Raw genomic sequence first — 16,435 nt, forward strand, 5'->3', positions numbered from 1 at the left:
TACTTACTCTCTCGCTCAACTACGAAGACGAGTTTACCACGATTTCCACCCCTCCCTCTATACCGCAGCAACACGTATTTTACACCCCTTTCAGAACGCGCTTTTCGCGCCCCAACTCTCCCTAGACGCGTGACTAATGAGCTCCGAGCTAAAACATATCGCAAATGTCAAAAATATGATCAGGCTTAATATATATCACGCACGTGCGTTCTGTTCCTCACGTACGTACAAAAATAATTAAAAAGGGAATGCAACACGAGGACTTCCCAGGAGGTCACCCATCCTAGTACTACTCTCGCCTAAGCATGCTTAACTTTTTCGGAGTTCTGATGGGATCCGGTGCTTTAGTGCTGCTATGATCGCATCCGACATGTTACCCCTGGCTTCATCCCTTATGCTTCCCACTCCCACGTCCGCTACAAAGACGGCCGTACATTGTTACTATCATTACAACCGTCGCCTACTAATGGATAATGCCCTATACTACTTACTCTCTCGCTCAACTACGAAGACGAGTTTACCACGATTTCCACCCCTCCCTCTATACCGCGGCAACACGTATTTTATACCCCTTTCAGAACGCGCTTTTCGCGCCCCAACTCTCCCTAGACGCGTGACTAATGAGCTCAGAGCTAAAACATATCGCAAATGTCAAAAATATGATGACAGGCTTAATATATATCACGCACGTGCGTTCTGTTCCTCATGTACGTACAAAAATAATTAAAAAAGGGAATGCAACACGAGGACTTCCCAGGAGGTCACCCATCCTAATACTACTCTCGCCCAAGCACGCTTAACTTCGGAGTTCTGATGGGATCCGGTGCTTTAGTGTTGGTATGATCGCATCCGACATGTTACCCCCGGCTTCATCCCTTATGCTTCCCACTCCCACGTCCGCTACAAAGACGGCCGTACATTGTTACTATCATTACAACCGTCGCCTACTAATGGATAATGCCCTATACTACTTACTGTCTCGCTCAACTACGAAGACGAGTTACCACGATTTCCACCCCTCCCTCTATACCGCGGCAACACGTATTTTACACCCCTTTCAGAACGCGCTTTTCGCGCCCCAACTCTCCCTAGACGCGTGACTAATGAGCTCACAGCTAAAACATATCGCAAATGTCAAAAATATGATGATAGGCTTAATATATATCACGCACGTGCGTTCTGTTCCTCACGTACGTACAAAAATAATTAAAAAAGGGAATGCAACACGAGGACTTCCCAGGAGGTCACCCATCCTAGTACTACTCTCGCCCAAGCACGCATAACTTCGGAGTTCTGATGGGATCCGGTGCTTTAGTGCTGGTATGATCGCATCAGACATGTTACCCCCGGCGTCATCCCTTATGCTTCCCACTCCCACGTCCGCTACAAAGACGGCCGTACATTCTTACTATCATTACAACCGTCGCCTACTAATGGATAATGCCCTATACTACTTACTCTCTCGCTCAACTACGAAGACGAGTTTACCACGATTTCCACCCCTCCCTCTATACCGCAGCAACGCGTATTTTACACCCTTTTCAGAACGCGCTTTTCGCGCCCCAACTCTCCCTAGACGCGTGACTAATGAGCTCAGAGCTAAAACATATCGCAAATGTCAAAAATATGATGACAGGCTTAATATATATCACGCACGTGCGTTCTGTTCCTCACGTACGTACAAAAATAATTAAAAAAGGGAATGCAACACGAGGACTTCCCAGGAGGTCACCCATCCTAGTACTACTCTCGCCCAAGCACGCTTAACTTCGGAGTTCTGATGGGATCCGGTGCTTTAGTGCTGGTATGATCGCATCCGACATTTTACCCCCGGCTTCATCCCTTATGCTTCCCACTCCCACGTCCGCTACAAACACGGCCGTACATTCTTACTACCATTACAACCGTCGCCTACTAATGGATAATGCCCTATACTACTTACTCTCTCGCTCAACTACGAAGACGAGTTTACCACGATTTCCACCCCTCCCTCTATACCGCAGCAACACGTATTTTACACCCCTTTCAGAACGCGCTTTTCGCGCCCCAACTCTCCCTAGACGCGTGACTAATGAGCTCCGAGCTAAAACATATCGCAAATGTCAAAAATATGATGACAGGCTTAATATATATCACGCACGTGCGTTCTGTTCCTCACGTACGTACAAAAATAATTAAAAAAGGGAATGCAACACGAGGACTTCCCAGGAGGTCACCCATCCTAGTACTACTCTCGCCCAAGCACGCTTAACTTTTTCGGAGTTCTGATGGGATCCGGTGCTTTAGTGCTGGTATGATCGCATCCGACATGTTACCCCCGGCTTCATCCCTTATGCTTCCCACTCCCACGTCCGCTACAAAGACGGCCGTACATTGTTACTATCATTACAACCGTCGCCTACTAATGGATAATGCCCTATACTACTTACTCTCTCGCTCAACTACGAAGACGAGTTTACCACGATTTCCACCCCTCCCTCTATACCGCGGCAACACGTATTTTACACCCCTTTCAGAACGCGCTTTTCGTGCCCCAACTCTCCCTATACGCGTGACTAATGAGCTCAGAGCTAAAACATATCGCAAATGTCAAAAATATGATGACAGGCTTAATATATATCACGCACGTGCGTTCTGTTCCTCACGTACATACAAAAATAATTAAAAAAGGGAATGCAACACGAGAACTTCCCAGGAGGTCACCCATCCTAGTATTACTCTCGCCCAAGCACGCTTAACTTCGGAGTTCTGATGGGATCCGGTGCTTTAGTGCTGGTATGATCGCATCCGACATGTTACCCCCGGCTTCATCCCTTATGCTTCCCACTCCCATGTCCGCTACAAAGACGGCCGTACATTTTTACTATCATTACAACCGTCGCCTACTAATGGATAATGCCCTATACTACTTACTCTCTCGCTCAACTACGAAGACGAGTTTACCACGATTTCCACCCCTCCCTCTATACCGCAGCAACACGTATTTTACACCCTTTTCAGAACGCGCTTTTCGCGCCCCAACTCTCCCTAGACGCGTGACTAATGAGCTCAGAGCTAAAACATATCGCAAATGTCAAAAATATGATGACAGGCTTAATATATATCACGCACGTGCGTTCTGTTCCTCACGTACGTACAAAAATAATTAAAAAAGGGAATGCAACACGAGGACTTCCCAGGAGGTCACCCATCCTAGTACTACTCTCGCCCAAGCACGCTTAACTTCGGAGTTCTGATGGGATCCGGTGCTTTAGTGCTGGTATGATCGCATCCGACATGTTATCCCCGGCTTCATCCCTTATGCTTCCCACTCCCACGTCCGCTACAAAGACGGCCGTACATTCTTACTACCATTACAACCGTCGCCTACGAATGGATAATGCCCTATACTACTTACTCTCTCGCTCAACTACGAAGACGAGTTTACCACGATTTCCACCCCTCCCTCTATACCGCAGCAACACGTATTTTACACCCCTTTCAGAACGCGCTTTTCGCGCCCCAACTCTCCCTAGACGCGTGACTAATGAGCTCCGAGCTAAAACATATCGCAAATGTCAAAAATATGATCAGGCTTAATATATATCACGCACGTGCGTTCTGTTCCTCACGTACGTACAAAAATAATTAAAAAGGGAATGCAACACGAGGACTTCCCAGGAGGTCACCCATCCTAGTACTACTCTCGCCTAAGCATGCTTAACTTTTTCGGAGTTCTGATGGGATCCGGTGCTTTAGTGCTGGTATGATCGCATCCGACATGTTACCCCTGGCTTCATCCCTTATGCTTCCCACTCCCACGTCCGCTACAAAGACGGCCGTACATTGTTACTATCATTACAATCGTCGCCTACTAATGGATAATGCCCTATACTACTTACTCTCTCGCTCAACTACGAAGACGAGTTTACCACGATTTCCACCCCTCACTCTATTTCGCAGCAACACGTATTTTAAACCCCTTTCAGAACGCGCTTTTCGCGCCCCAACTCTCCCTAGACGCGTGACTAATGAGCTCCGAGCTAAAACATATCGCAAATGTCAAAAATATGATGACAGGCTTAATATATATCACACACATGCGTTCTGTTCCTCACGTACGTATAAAAATAATTAAAAAAGGGAATGCAACACGAGGACTTCCCAGGAGGTCACCCATCCTAGTACTACTCTCGCCCAAGCACGCTTAACTTCGGAGTTTTGATGGGATCCGGTGCTTTAGTGCTGGTATGATCGCATTCGACATGTTACCCCCGGCTTCATCCATTATGTTTCCCACTCCCACGTCCGCTACAAAGACGGCCGTACATTCTTACTACCATTACAACCGTCGCCTACTAATGGATAATGCCCTATACTACTTACTCTCTCGCTCAACTACGAAGACGAGTTTACCACGATTTCCACCCCTCCCTCTATACCGCAGCAACACGTATTTTACACCCCTTTCAGAACGCGCTTTTCGCGCCCCAACTCTCCCTAGACGCGTGACTAATGAGCTCCGAGCTAAAACATATCGCAAATGTCAAAAATATGATGACAGGCTTAATATATATCACGCACGTGCGTTCTGTTCCTCACGTACGTACAAAAATAATTAAAAAACGGAATGCAACACGAGGACTTCCCAGGAGGTCACCCATCCTAGTAATACTCTCGCCCAAGCACGCTTAACTTTTTCGGAGTTCTGATGGGATACGGTGTTTTAGTGCTGGTATGATCGCATCCGACATGTTACCCCCGGCTTCATCCCTTATGCTTCCCACTCCCACGTCCGCTACAAAGACGGCCGTACATTGTTACTATCATTACAACCGTCGCCTACTAATGGATAATGCCCTATACTACTTACTCTCTCGCTCAACTACGAAGACGAGTTCACCACGATTTCCACCCCTCCCTCTATACCGCGGCAACACGTATTTTACACCCCTTTCAGAACGCGCTTTTCGCGCCCCAACTCTCCCTAGACGCGTGACTAATGAGCTCAGAGCTAAAACATATCGCAAATGTCAAAAATATGATGACAGGCTTAATATATATATCACGCACGTGCGTTCTGTTCCTCACGTACGTACAAAAATAATTAAAAAAGGGAATGCAACACGAGGACTTCCCAGGAGGTCACCCATCCTAGTACTACTCTCGCCCAAGCACACATAACTTAGGAGTTCTGATGGGATCCGGTGCTTTAGTGCTGGTATGATCGCATCAGACATGTTAACCCCGGCTTCATCCCTTATGCTTCCCACTCCCACGTCCGCTACAAAGACGGCCGTACATTCTTACTATCATTACAACCGTCGCCTACTAATGGATAATGCCCTATACTACTTACTCTCTCGCTCAACTACGAAGACGAGTTTACCACGATTTCCACCCCTCCCTCTATACCGCAGCAACACGTATTTTACACCCTTTTCAGAACGCGCTTTTCGCGCCCCAACTCTCCCTAGACGCGTGACTAATGAGCTCAGAGCTAAAACATATCGCAAATGTCAAAAATATGATGACAGGCTTAATATATATCACGCACGTGCGTTCTGTTCCTCACGTACGTACAAAAATAATTAAAAAAGGGAATGCAACACGAGGACTTCCCAGGAGGTCACCCATCCTAGTACTACTCTCGCCCAAGCACGCTTAACTTCGGAGTTCTGATGGGATCCGGTGCTTTAGTGCTGGTATGATCGCATCCGACATGTTATCCCCGGCTTCATCCCTTATGCTTCCCACTCCCACGTCCGCTACAAAGACGGCCGTACATTCTTACTACCATTACAACCGTCGCCTACTAATGGATAATGCCCTATACTACTTACTCTCTCGCTCAACTACGAAGACGAGTTTACCACGATTTCCACCCCTCCCTCTATACCGCAGCAACACGTATTTTACACCCCTTTCAGAACGCGCTTTTCGCGCCCCAACTCTCCCTAGACGCGTGACTAATGAGCTCCGAGCTAAAACATATCGCAAATGTCAAAAATATGATCAGGCTTAATATATATCACGCACGTGCGTTCTGTTCCTCACGTACGTACAAAAATAATTAAAAAGGGAATGCAACACGAGGACTTCCCAGGAGGTCACCCATCCTAGTACTACTCTCGCCTAAGCATGCTTAACTTTTTCGGAGTTCTGATGGGATCCGGTGCTTTAGTGCTGGTATGATCGCATCCGACATGTTACCCCTGGCTTCATCCCTTATGCTTCCCACTCCCACGTCCGCTACAAAGACGGCCGTACATTCTTACTATCATTACAATCGTCGCCTACTAATGGATAATGCCCTATACTACTTACTCTCTCGCTCAACTACGAAGACGAGTTTACCACGATTTCCACCCCTCGCTCTATTTCGCAGCAACACGTATTTTAAACCCCTTTCAGAACGCGCTTTTCGCGCCCCAACTCTCCCTAGACGCGTGACTAATGAGCTCCGAGCTAAAACATATCGCAAATGTCAAAAATATGATGACAGGCTTAATATATATCACACACATGCGTTCTGTTCCTCACGTACGTATAAAAATAATTAAAAAAGGGAATGCAACACGAGGACTTCCCAGGAGGTCACCCATCCTAGTACTAGTCTCGCCCAAGCACGCTTAACTTCGGAGTTTTGATGGGATCCGGTGCTTTAGTGCTGGTATGATCGCATTCGACATGTTACCCCCGGCTTCATCCATTATGCTTCCCACTCCCACGTCCGCTACAAAGACGGCCGTACATTCTTACTACCATTACAACCGTCGCCTACTAATGGATAATGCCCTATACTACTTACTCTCTCGCTCAACTACGAAGACGAGTTTACCACGATTTCCACCCCTCCCTCTATACCGCAGCAACACGTATTTTACACCCCTTTCAGAACGCGCTTTTCGCGCCCCAACTCTCCCTAGACGCGTGACTAATGAGCTCCGAGCTAAAACATATCGCAAATGTCAAAAATATGATGACAGGCTTAATATATATCACGCACGTGCGTTCTGTTCCTCACGTACGTACAAAAATAATTAAAAAACGGAATGCAACACGAGGACTTCCCAGGAGGTCACCCATCCTAGTACTACTCTCGCCCAAGCACGCTTAACTTTTTCGGAGTTCTGATGGGATACGGTGTTTTAGTGCTGGTATGATCGCATCCGACATGTTACCCCCGGCTTCATCCCTTATGCTTCCCACTCCCACGTCCGCTACAAAGACGGCCGTACATTGTTACTATCATTACAACCGTCGCCTACTAATGGATAATGCCCTATACTACTTACTCTCTCGCTCAACTACGAAGACGAGTTCACCACGATTTCCACCCCTCCCTCTATACCGCGGCAACACGTATTTTACACCCCTTTCAGAACGCGCTTTTCGCGCCCCAACTCTCCCTAGACGCGTGACTAATGAGCTCAGAGCTAAAACATATCGCAAATGTCAAAAATATGATGACAGGCTTAATATATATATCACGCACGTGCGTTCTGTTCCTCACGTACGTACAAAAATAATTAAAAAAGGGAATGCAACACGAGGACTTCCCAGGAGGTCACCCATCCTAGTACTACTCTCGCCCAAGCACGCATAACTTCGGAGTTCTGATGGGATCCGGTGCTTTAGTGCTGGTATGATCGCATCAGACATGTTAACCCCGGCTTCATCCCTTATGCTTCCCACTCCCACGTCCGCTACAAAGACGGCCGTACATTCTTACTATCATTACAACCGTCGCCTACTAATGGATAATGCCCTATACTACTTACTCTCTCGCTCAACTACGAAGACGAGTTTACCACGATTTCCACCCCTCCCTCTATACCGCAGCAACACGTATTTTACACCGTTTTCAGAACGCGCTTTTCGCGCCCCAACTCTCCCTAGACGCGTGACTAATGAGCTCAGAGCTAAAACATATCGCAAATGTCAAAAATATGATGACAGGCTTAATATATATCACGCACGTGCGTTCTGTTCCTCACGTACGTACAAAAATAATTAAAAAAGGGAATGCAACACGAGGACTTCCCAGGAGGTCACCCATCCTAGTACTACTCTCGCCCAAGCACGCTTAACTTCGGAGTTCTGATGGGATCCGGTGCTTTAGTGCTGGTATGATCGCATCCGACATTTTACCCCCGGCTTCATCCCTTATGCTTCCCACTCCCACGTCCGCTACAAAGACGGCCGTACATTCTTACTACCATTACAACCGTCGCCTACTAATGGATAATGCCCTATACTACTTACTCTCTCGCTCAACTACGAAGACGAGTTTACCACGATTTCCACCCCTCCCTCTATACCGCAGCAACACGTATTTTACACCCCTTTCAGAACGCGCTTTTCACGCCCCAATTCTCCCTAGACGCGTGACTAATGAGCTCCGAGCTAAAACATATCGCCAATGTCAAAAATATGATGACAGGCTTAATATATATCACGCACGTGCGTTCTGTTCCTCACGTACGTACAAAAATAATTAAAAAAGGGAATGCAACACGAGGACTTCCCAGGAGGTCACCCATCCTAGTACTACTCTCGCCCAAGCACGCTTAACTTTTTCGGAGTTCTGATGGGATCCGGTGCTTTAGTGCTGGTATGATCGCATCCGACATGTTACCCCCGGCTTCATCCCTTATGCTTCCCACTCCCACGTCCGCTACAAAGACGGCCGTACATTGTTACTATCATTACAACCGTCGCCTACTAATGGATAATGCCCTATACTACTTACTCTCTCGCTCAACTACGAAGACGAGTTTACCACGATTTCCACCCCTCCCTCTATACCGCGGCAACACGTATTTTACACCCCTTTCAGAACGCGCTTTTCGCGCCCCGACTCTCCCTATACGCGTGACTAATGAGCTCAGAGCTAAAACATATCGCAAATGTCAAAAATATGATGACAGGCTTAATATATATCACGCACGTGCGTTCTGTTCCTCACGTACGTACAAAAATAATTAAAAAAGGGAATGCAACACGAGAACTTCCCATGAGGTCACCCATCCTAGTACTACTCTCGCCCAAGCACGCTTAACTTCGGAGTTCTGATGGGATCCGGTGCTTTAGTGCTGGTATGATCGCATCCGACATGTTACCCCCGGCTTCATCCCTTATGCTTCCCACTCCCACGTCCGCTACAAAGACGGCCGTACATTTTTACTATCATTACAACCGTCGCCTACTAATGGATAATGCCCTATACTACTTACTCTCTCGCTCAACTACGAAGACGAGTTTACCACGATTTCCACCCCTCCCTCTATACCGCAGCAACACGTATTTTACACCCTTTTCAGAACGCGCTTTTCGCGCCCCAACTCTCCCTAGACGCGTGACTAATGAGCTCAGAGCTAAAACATATCGCAAATGTCAAAAATATGATGACAGGCTTAATATATATCACGCACGTGCGTTCTGTTCCTCACGTACGTACAAAAATAATTAAAAAAGGGAATGCAACACAAGGACTTCCCAGGAGGTCACCCATCCTAGTACTACTCTCGCCCAAGCATGCTTAACTTCGGAGTTCTGATGGGATCCGGTGCTTTAGTGCTGGTATGATCGCATCCGACATGTTACCCCCGGCTTCATCCCTTATGCTTCCCACTCCCACGTCCGCTACAAAGACGGCCGTACATTCTTACTACCATTACAACCGTCGCCTACTAATGGATAATGCCCTATACTACTTACTCTCTCGCTCAACTACGAAGACGAGTTTACCACGATTTCCACCCCTCCCTCTATACCGCAGCAACACGTATTTTACACCCCTTTCAGAACGCGCTTTTCGCGCCCCAACTCTCCCTAGACGCGTGACTAATGAGCTCCGAGCTAAAACATATCGCAAATGTCAAAAATATGATCAGGCTTAATATATATCACGCACGTGCGTTCTGTTCCTCACGTACGTACAAAAATAATTAAAAAGGGAATGCAACACGAGGACTTCCCAGGAGGTCACCCATCCTAGTACTACTCTCGCCTAAGCATGCTTAACTTTTTCGGAGTTCTGATGGGATCCGGTGCTTTAGTGCTGGTATGATCGCATCCGACATGTTACCCCTGGCTTCATCCCTTATGCTTCCCACTCCCACGTCCGCTACAAAGACGGCCGTACATTGTTACTATCATTACAACCGTCGCCTACTAATGGATAATGCCCTATACTACTTACTCTCTCGCTCAACTACGAAGACGAGTTTACCACGATTTCCACCCCTCCCTCTATACCGCGGCAACACGTATTTTACACCCCTTTCAGAACGCGCTTTTCGCGCCCCAACTCTCCCTAGACGCGTGACTAATGAGCTCAGAGCTAAAACATATCGCAAATGTCAAAAATATGATGACAGGCTTAATATATATCACGCACGTGCGTTCTGTTCCTCACGTACGTACAAAAATAATTAAAAAAGGGAATGCAACACGAGGACTTCCCAGGAGGTCACCCATCCTAGTACTACTCTCGCCCAAGCACGCTTAACTTCGAAGTTCTGATGGGATCCGGTGCTTTAGTGCTGGTATGATCGCATCCGACATGTTATCCCCGGCTTCATCCCTTATGCTTCCCACTCCCACGTCCGCTACAAAGACGGCCGTACATTCTTACTATCATTACAACCGTCGCCTACTAATGGATAATGCCCTATACTACTTACTCTCTCGCTCAACTACGAAGACGAGTTTACCAAGATTTCCACCCCTCCCTCTATACCGCAGCAACACGTATTTTACACCCTTTTCAGAACGCGCTTTTCGCGCCCCAACTCTCCCTAGACGCGTGACTAATGAGCTCCGAGCTAAAACATATCGCAAATGTCAAAAATATGATGACAGGCTTAATATATATCACGCACGTGCGTTCTGTTCCTCACGTACGTACAAAAATAATTAAAAAAGGGAATGCAACACGAGGACTTCCCAGGAGGTCACCCATCCTAGTACTACTCTCGCCCAAGCACGCTTAACTTCGGAGTTCTGATGGGATCCGGTGCTTTAGTGCTGGTATGATCGCATCCGACATGTTACCCCCGGCTTCATCCCTTATGCTTCCCACTCCCACGTCCGCTACAAAGACGGCCGTACATTGTTACTATCATTACAACCGTCGCCTACTAATGGATAATGCCCTATACTACTTACTCTCTCGCTCAACTACGAAGACGAGTTTACCAAGATTTCCACCCCTCCCTCTATACCACAGCAACACGTATTTTACACCATTTTCAGAACGCGCTTTTCGCGCCCCAACTCTCCCTAGACGCGTGACTAATGAGCTCCGAGCTAAAACATATCGCAAATGTCAAAAATATGATGACAGGCTTAATATATATCACGCACGTGCGTTCTGTTCCTCACGTACGTACAAAAATAATTAAAAAAGGGAATGCAACACGAGGACTTCCCAGGAGGTCACCCATCCTAGTACTACTCTCGCCCAAGCACGCTTAACTTCGGAGTTCTGATGGGATCCGGTGCTTTAGTGCTGGTATGATCGCATCCGACATGTTACCCCCGGCTTCATCCCTTATGCTTCCCACTCCCACGTCCGCTACAAAGACGGCCGTACATTCTTACTATCATTACAACCGTCGCCTACTAATGGATAATGCCCTATACTACTTACTCTCTCGCTCAACTACGAAGACGAGTTTACCACGATTTCCACCCCTCCCTCTATACCGCAGCAACACGTATTTTACACCCTTTTCAGAACGCGCTTTTCGCGCCCCAACTCTGCCTAGACGCGTGACTAATGAGCTCCGAGCTAAAACATATCGCAAATGTCAAAAATATGATGACAGGCTTAATATATATCACGCACGTGCGTTCTGTTCCTTACGTACGTACAAAAATAATTAAAAAAGGGAATGCAACATGAGGACTTCCCAGGAGGTCACCCATCCTAGTACTACTCGCGCCCAAGCACGCTTAACTTCGGAGTTCTGATGGGATCCGGTGCTTTAGTGCTGGTATGATCGCATCCGACATGTTACCCCCGGCTTCATCCCTTATGCTTCCCACTCCCACGTCCGCTACAAAGACGGCCGTATATTCTTACTACCATTACAACCGTCGCCTACTAATGGATAATGCCCTATACTACTTACTCTCTCGCTTAACTACGAAGACGAGTTTACCACGATTTCCACCCCTCCATCTATACCGCGGCAACACGTATTTTACACCCCTTTCAGAACGCGCTTTTCGCGCCCCAACTCTCCCTAGACGCGTGACTAATGAGCTCCGAGCTAAAACATATCGCAAATGTCAAAAATATGATGACAGACTTAATATATATCACGCACGTGCGTTCTGTTCCTCACGTACGTACAAAGTAATTAAAAAAGGGAATGCAACACGAGGACTTCCCAGGAGGTCACCCATCCTAGTACTACTCTCGCCCAAGCACGCTTAACTTTTTCGGAGTTCTGATGGGATCCGGTGCTTTAGTGCTGGTATGATCGCATCCGACATGTTACCCCCGGCTTCATCCCTTATACTTCCCACTCCCACGTCCGCTACAAAGACGGCCGTACATTGTTACTATCATTACAACCGTCGCCTACTAATGGATAATGCCCTATACTACTTACTCTCTCGCTCAACTACGAAGACGAGTTTACCACGATTTCCACCCCTCCCTCTATACCGCGGCAACATGTATTTTACACCCCTTTCAGAACGCGCTTTTCGCGCCCCAACTCTCCCTAGACGCGTGACTAATGAGCTCAGAGCTAAAACATATCGCAAATGTCAAAAATATGATGACAGGCTTAATATATATCACGCACGTGCGTTCTGTTCCTCACGTACGTACAAAAATAAATAAAAAAGGGAATGCAACACGAGGACTTCCCAGGAGGTCACCCATCCTAGTACTACTCTGGACCAAGCACGCTTAACTTCGTAGTTCTGATGGGATCCGGTGCTTTAGTGCTGGTATGATCGCATCCGACATGTTACCCCCGGCTTCATCCCTTATGCTTCCCACTCCCACGTCCGCTACAAAGACGGCCGTACATTGTTACTATCATTACAACCGTCGCCTACTAATGGATAATGCCCTATACTACTTACTCTCTCGCTCAACTACGAAGACGAGTTTACCACGATTTCCACCCCTCCCTCTATACCGCGGCAACACGTATTTTACACCCCTTTCAGAACGCGCTTTTCGCGCCCCAACTCTCCCTAGACGCGTGACTAATGAGCTCCGAGCTAAAACATATCGCAAATGTCAAAAATATGATGACAGGCTTAATATATATCACACACGTGCGTTCTGTTCCTCACGTACGTACAAAAATAATTAAAAAAGGGAATGCAACACGAGGACTTCCCAGGAGGTCACCCATCCTAGTACTACTCTCGCCCAAGCACGCTTAACTTTTTCGGAGTTCTGATGGGATCCGGTGCTTTAGTGCTGGTATGATCGCATCCGACATGTTACCCCCGGCTTCATCCCTTATGCTTCCCACTCCCACGTCCGCTACAAAGACGGCCGTACATTGTTACTATCATTACAACCGTCGCCTACTAATGGATAATGCCCTATACTACTTACTCTCTCGCTCAACTACGAAGACGAGTTTACCACGATTTCCACCCCTCCCTCTATACCGCGGCAACACGTATTTTACACCCCTTTCAGAACGCGCTTTTCGCGCCCCAACTCTCCCTAGACGCGTGACTAATGAGCTCAGAGCTAAAACATATCGGAAATGTCAAAAATATGATGACAGGCTTAATATATATCACGCACGTGCGTTCTGTTCCTCACGTACGTACAAAAATAATTAAAAAAGGGAATGCAACACGAGGACTTCCCAGGAGGTCACCCATCCTAGTACTACTCTCGCCCAAGCACGCTTAACTTCGGAGTTCTGATGGGATCCGGTGCTTTAGTGCTGGTATGATCGCATCCGACATGTTACCCCCGGCTTCATCCCTTATGCTTCCCACTCCCACGTCCGCTACAAAGACGGCCGTACATTCTTACTATCATTACAACCGTCGCCTACTAATGGATAATGCCCTATGCTACTTACTCTCTCGCTCAACTACGAAGACGAGTTTACCACGATTTCCACCCCTCCCTCTATACCGCAGCAACACGTATTTTACACCCTTTTCAGAATGCGCTTTTCGCGCCCCAACTCTCCCTAGACGCGTGACTAATGAGCTCCGAGCTAAAACATATCGCAAATGTCAAAAATATGATGACAAGCTTAATATATATCACGCACGTGCGTTCTGTTCCTCACGTACGTACAAAAATAATTAAAAAAGGGAATGCAACACGAGGACTTCCCAGGAGGTCACCCATCCTAGTACTACTCTCGCCCAAGCACGCTTAACTTCGGAGTTCTGATGGGATGCGGTGCTTTAGTGCTGGTATGATCGCATCCGACATGTTACCCCCGGCTTCATCCCTTATGCTTCCCACTCCCACGTCCGCTACAAAGACGGCCGTACATTCTTACTATCATTACAACCGTCGCCTACTAATGGATAATGCCCTATACTACTTACTCTCTCGCTCAACTACGAAGACGAGTTTACCAAGATTTCCACCCCTCCCTCTATACCGCAGCAACACGTATTTTACACCCTTTTCAGAACGCGCTTTTCGCGCCCCAACTCTCCCTAGACGCGTGACTAATGAGCTCCGAGCTAAAACATATCGCAAATGTCAAAAATATGATGACAGGCTTAATATATATCACGCACGTGCGTTCTGTTCCTACGTACGTACAAAAATAATTAAAAAAGGGAATGCAACACGAGGACTTCCCAGGAGGTCACCCATCCTAGTACTACTCTCGCCCAAGCACGCTTAACTTCGGAGTTCTGATGGGATCCGGTGCTTTAGTGCTGGTATGATCGCATCCGACATTTTACCCCCGGCTTCATCCCTTATGCTTCCCACTCCCACGTCCGCTACAAAGACGGCCGTATATTCTTACTACCATTACAACCGTCGCCTACTAATGGATAATGCCCTATACTACTTACTCTCTCGCTCAACTACGAAGACGAGTTTACCACGATTTCCACCCCTCCCTCTATACCGCAGCAACACGTATTTTACACCCCTTTCAGAACGCGCTTTTCACGCCCCAACTCTCCCTAGACGCGTGACTAATGAGCTCCGAGCTAAAACATATCGCCAATGTCAAAAATATGATGACAGGCTTAATATATATCACGCACGTGCGTTCTGTTCCTCACGTACGTACAAAAATAATTAAAAAAGGGAATGCAACACGAGGACTTCCCAGGAGGTCACCCATCCTAGTACTACTCTCGCCCAAGCACGCTTAACTTCGGAGTTCTGATGGGATGCGGTGCTTTAGTGCTGGTATGATCGCATCCGACATGTTACCCCCAGCTTCATCCCTTATGCTTCCCACTCCCACGTCCGCTACAAAGACGGCCGTACATTCTTACTATCATTACAACCGTCGCCTACTAATGGATAATGCCCTATACTACTTACTCTCTCGCTCAACTACGAAGACGAGTTTACCAAGATTTCCACCCCTCCCTCTATACCGCAGCAACACGTATTTTACACCCTTTTCAGAACGCGCTTTTCGCGCCCCAACTCTCCCTAGACGCGTGACTAATGAGCTCCGAGCTAAAACATATCGCAAATGTCAAAAATATGATGACAGGCTTAATATATATCACGCACGTGCGTTCTGTTCCTCACGTACGTACAAAAATAATTAAAAAAGGGAATGCAACACGAGGACTTCCCAGGAGGTCACCCATCCTAGTACTACTCTCGCCCAAGCACGCTTAACTTCGGAGTTCTGATGGGATCCGGTGCTTTAGTGCTGGTATGATCGCATCCGACATGTTACCCCCGGCTTCATCCCTTATGCTTCCCAGTCCCACGTCCGCTACAAAGACGGCCGTACATTCTTACTATCATTACATGTCACATCCCTAGCTTCTGGTAATGCTCTAGGCTAGCTTCATGTGTGCAACATGTTAATTTGTATGAAATTTGAAATGGGGATGACTAAACCCTAGCACCAAATGAATTTAATTAGGGTCAAAATAAAATCTTTTTCATTAAACCCAAAATGCCCTCTAAAATGTTCAACATTTCTGGTTTGAGGTGAAAGCATCTTCCAAAAATGATTTATATTTTGCAGGACATATTGGGCTCTGAATTAAACCATATTGTATTTGACTTTGGGCATTTAAATACTATAAATAATTTAAATGTTCAAATAAATGTTGGAAAATTGTTAGGGGTCACTGAAATAATTCAGAAAACACCCATAACTGTTTCCAGGATTTTATAAAATGATTTGATATTTAAATCAAATCAAAAACAAATTGCAGAAAATAGAAAAGATAAAACAGAACAGAATTATAAAAGAGAGAGAGAAACATTACCTGCAGC

General features: G+C 46.8%; 33 non-coding genes across 33 annotated transcripts; all 33 read right to left on the reverse strand.

Moving 5' to 3' along the window:
• Positions 1-245: 245 nt before the first annotated feature.
• On the reverse strand, positions 246-367 carry LOC123108969 (5S ribosomal RNA). Its single transcript, XR_006452312.1, has one exon. It is a non-coding gene; the product is annotated as a 5S ribosomal RNA (ribosomal RNA).
• A 365-nt stretch (positions 368-732) lies between these two features.
• On the reverse strand, positions 733-851 carry LOC123109841 (5S ribosomal RNA). The gene has a single exon (XR_006453085.1). It is a non-coding gene; the product is annotated as a 5S ribosomal RNA (ribosomal RNA).
• A 364-nt stretch (positions 852-1,215) lies between these two features.
• Positions 1,216-1,334, reverse strand: LOC123109811 (5S ribosomal RNA). Its single transcript, XR_006453056.1, has one exon. It is a non-coding gene; the product is annotated as a 5S ribosomal RNA (ribosomal RNA).
• Positions 1,335-1,699: 365 nt separating this feature from the next.
• On the reverse strand, positions 1,700-1,818 carry LOC123109847 (5S ribosomal RNA). The gene has a single exon (XR_006453090.1). It is a non-coding gene; the product is annotated as a 5S ribosomal RNA (ribosomal RNA).
• Positions 1,819-2,183: 365 nt separating this feature from the next.
• Positions 2,184-2,305, reverse strand: LOC123108641 (5S ribosomal RNA). The gene has a single exon (XR_006451967.1). It is a non-coding gene; the product is annotated as a 5S ribosomal RNA (ribosomal RNA).
• A 365-nt stretch (positions 2,306-2,670) lies between these two features.
• LOC123109543 (5S ribosomal RNA) lies at positions 2,671-2,789 on the reverse strand. The gene has a single exon (XR_006452771.1). It is a non-coding gene; the product is annotated as a 5S ribosomal RNA (ribosomal RNA).
• Positions 2,790-3,154: 365 nt separating this feature from the next.
• On the reverse strand, positions 3,155-3,273 carry LOC123109858 (5S ribosomal RNA). The gene has a single exon (XR_006453101.1). It is a non-coding gene; the product is annotated as a 5S ribosomal RNA (ribosomal RNA).
• Positions 3,274-3,635: 362 nt separating this feature from the next.
• Positions 3,636-3,757, reverse strand: LOC123108868 (5S ribosomal RNA). The gene has a single exon (XR_006452209.1). It is a non-coding gene; the product is annotated as a 5S ribosomal RNA (ribosomal RNA).
• A 365-nt stretch (positions 3,758-4,122) lies between these two features.
• LOC123109605 (5S ribosomal RNA) lies at positions 4,123-4,241 on the reverse strand. Its single transcript, XR_006452837.1, has one exon. It is a non-coding gene; the product is annotated as a 5S ribosomal RNA (ribosomal RNA).
• Positions 4,242-4,606: 365 nt separating this feature from the next.
• Positions 4,607-4,728, reverse strand: LOC123108940 (5S ribosomal RNA). The gene has a single exon (XR_006452284.1). It is a non-coding gene; the product is annotated as a 5S ribosomal RNA (ribosomal RNA).
• A 367-nt stretch (positions 4,729-5,095) lies between these two features.
• On the reverse strand, positions 5,096-5,214 carry LOC123108798 (5S ribosomal RNA). The gene has a single exon (XR_006452126.1). It is a non-coding gene; the product is annotated as a 5S ribosomal RNA (ribosomal RNA).
• Positions 5,215-5,579: 365 nt separating this feature from the next.
• LOC123108624 (5S ribosomal RNA) lies at positions 5,580-5,698 on the reverse strand. The gene has a single exon (XR_006451950.1). It is a non-coding gene; the product is annotated as a 5S ribosomal RNA (ribosomal RNA).
• A 362-nt stretch (positions 5,699-6,060) lies between these two features.
• LOC123108869 (5S ribosomal RNA) lies at positions 6,061-6,182 on the reverse strand. Its single transcript, XR_006452210.1, has one exon. It is a non-coding gene; the product is annotated as a 5S ribosomal RNA (ribosomal RNA).
• A 365-nt stretch (positions 6,183-6,547) lies between these two features.
• On the reverse strand, positions 6,548-6,666 carry LOC123109724 (5S ribosomal RNA). The gene has a single exon (XR_006452965.1). It is a non-coding gene; the product is annotated as a 5S ribosomal RNA (ribosomal RNA).
• A 365-nt stretch (positions 6,667-7,031) lies between these two features.
• Positions 7,032-7,153, reverse strand: LOC123108841 (5S ribosomal RNA). Its single transcript, XR_006452176.1, has one exon. It is a non-coding gene; the product is annotated as a 5S ribosomal RNA (ribosomal RNA).
• Positions 7,154-7,520: 367 nt separating this feature from the next.
• On the reverse strand, positions 7,521-7,639 carry LOC123109812 (5S ribosomal RNA). The gene has a single exon (XR_006453057.1). It is a non-coding gene; the product is annotated as a 5S ribosomal RNA (ribosomal RNA).
• A 365-nt stretch (positions 7,640-8,004) lies between these two features.
• On the reverse strand, positions 8,005-8,123 carry LOC123108635 (5S ribosomal RNA). Its single transcript, XR_006451961.1, has one exon. It is a non-coding gene; the product is annotated as a 5S ribosomal RNA (ribosomal RNA).
• Positions 8,124-8,488: 365 nt separating this feature from the next.
• Positions 8,489-8,610, reverse strand: LOC123108642 (5S ribosomal RNA). The gene has a single exon (XR_006451968.1). It is a non-coding gene; the product is annotated as a 5S ribosomal RNA (ribosomal RNA).
• Positions 8,611-8,975: 365 nt separating this feature from the next.
• Positions 8,976-9,094, reverse strand: LOC123109092 (5S ribosomal RNA). The gene has a single exon (XR_006452382.1). It is a non-coding gene; the product is annotated as a 5S ribosomal RNA (ribosomal RNA).
• Positions 9,095-9,459: 365 nt separating this feature from the next.
• LOC123109696 (5S ribosomal RNA) lies at positions 9,460-9,578 on the reverse strand. The gene has a single exon (XR_006452939.1). It is a non-coding gene; the product is annotated as a 5S ribosomal RNA (ribosomal RNA).
• A 362-nt stretch (positions 9,579-9,940) lies between these two features.
• Positions 9,941-10,062, reverse strand: LOC123108870 (5S ribosomal RNA). The gene has a single exon (XR_006452211.1). It is a non-coding gene; the product is annotated as a 5S ribosomal RNA (ribosomal RNA).
• A 365-nt stretch (positions 10,063-10,427) lies between these two features.
• Positions 10,428-10,546, reverse strand: LOC123109552 (5S ribosomal RNA). Its single transcript, XR_006452781.1, has one exon. It is a non-coding gene; the product is annotated as a 5S ribosomal RNA (ribosomal RNA).
• A 365-nt stretch (positions 10,547-10,911) lies between these two features.
• LOC123108646 (5S ribosomal RNA) lies at positions 10,912-11,030 on the reverse strand. The gene has a single exon (XR_006451972.1). It is a non-coding gene; the product is annotated as a 5S ribosomal RNA (ribosomal RNA).
• Positions 11,031-11,395: 365 nt separating this feature from the next.
• On the reverse strand, positions 11,396-11,514 carry LOC123108659 (5S ribosomal RNA). Its single transcript, XR_006451984.1, has one exon. It is a non-coding gene; the product is annotated as a 5S ribosomal RNA (ribosomal RNA).
• Positions 11,515-11,879: 365 nt separating this feature from the next.
• On the reverse strand, positions 11,880-11,998 carry LOC123109748 (5S ribosomal RNA). Its single transcript, XR_006452987.1, has one exon. It is a non-coding gene; the product is annotated as a 5S ribosomal RNA (ribosomal RNA).
• A 364-nt stretch (positions 11,999-12,362) lies between these two features.
• On the reverse strand, positions 12,363-12,484 carry LOC123108643 (5S ribosomal RNA). Its single transcript, XR_006451969.1, has one exon. It is a non-coding gene; the product is annotated as a 5S ribosomal RNA (ribosomal RNA).
• Positions 12,485-12,849: 365 nt separating this feature from the next.
• Positions 12,850-12,968, reverse strand: LOC123108829 (5S ribosomal RNA). Its single transcript, XR_006452162.1, has one exon. It is a non-coding gene; the product is annotated as a 5S ribosomal RNA (ribosomal RNA).
• A 365-nt stretch (positions 12,969-13,333) lies between these two features.
• Positions 13,334-13,455, reverse strand: LOC123108644 (5S ribosomal RNA). Its single transcript, XR_006451970.1, has one exon. It is a non-coding gene; the product is annotated as a 5S ribosomal RNA (ribosomal RNA).
• Positions 13,456-13,820: 365 nt separating this feature from the next.
• On the reverse strand, positions 13,821-13,939 carry LOC123108672 (5S ribosomal RNA). The gene has a single exon (XR_006451996.1). It is a non-coding gene; the product is annotated as a 5S ribosomal RNA (ribosomal RNA).
• A 365-nt stretch (positions 13,940-14,304) lies between these two features.
• LOC123109791 (5S ribosomal RNA) lies at positions 14,305-14,423 on the reverse strand. Its single transcript, XR_006453036.1, has one exon. It is a non-coding gene; the product is annotated as a 5S ribosomal RNA (ribosomal RNA).
• Positions 14,424-14,787: 364 nt separating this feature from the next.
• LOC123108684 (5S ribosomal RNA) lies at positions 14,788-14,906 on the reverse strand. Its single transcript, XR_006452010.1, has one exon. It is a non-coding gene; the product is annotated as a 5S ribosomal RNA (ribosomal RNA).
• Positions 14,907-15,271: 365 nt separating this feature from the next.
• On the reverse strand, positions 15,272-15,390 carry LOC123109792 (5S ribosomal RNA). Its single transcript, XR_006453037.1, has one exon. It is a non-coding gene; the product is annotated as a 5S ribosomal RNA (ribosomal RNA).
• A 365-nt stretch (positions 15,391-15,755) lies between these two features.
• Positions 15,756-15,874, reverse strand: LOC123108696 (5S ribosomal RNA). The gene has a single exon (XR_006452022.1). It is a non-coding gene; the product is annotated as a 5S ribosomal RNA (ribosomal RNA).
• Positions 15,875-16,435: the final 561 nt, after the last annotated feature.

The sequence above is a fragment of the Triticum aestivum genome, chromosome 5A (assembly GCF_018294505.1).
Source record: "Triticum aestivum cultivar Chinese Spring chromosome 5A, IWGSC CS RefSeq v2.1, whole genome shotgun sequence".
NCBI classification, from domain to species: Eukaryota; Viridiplantae; Streptophyta; class Magnoliopsida; order Poales; family Poaceae; genus Triticum; species Triticum aestivum.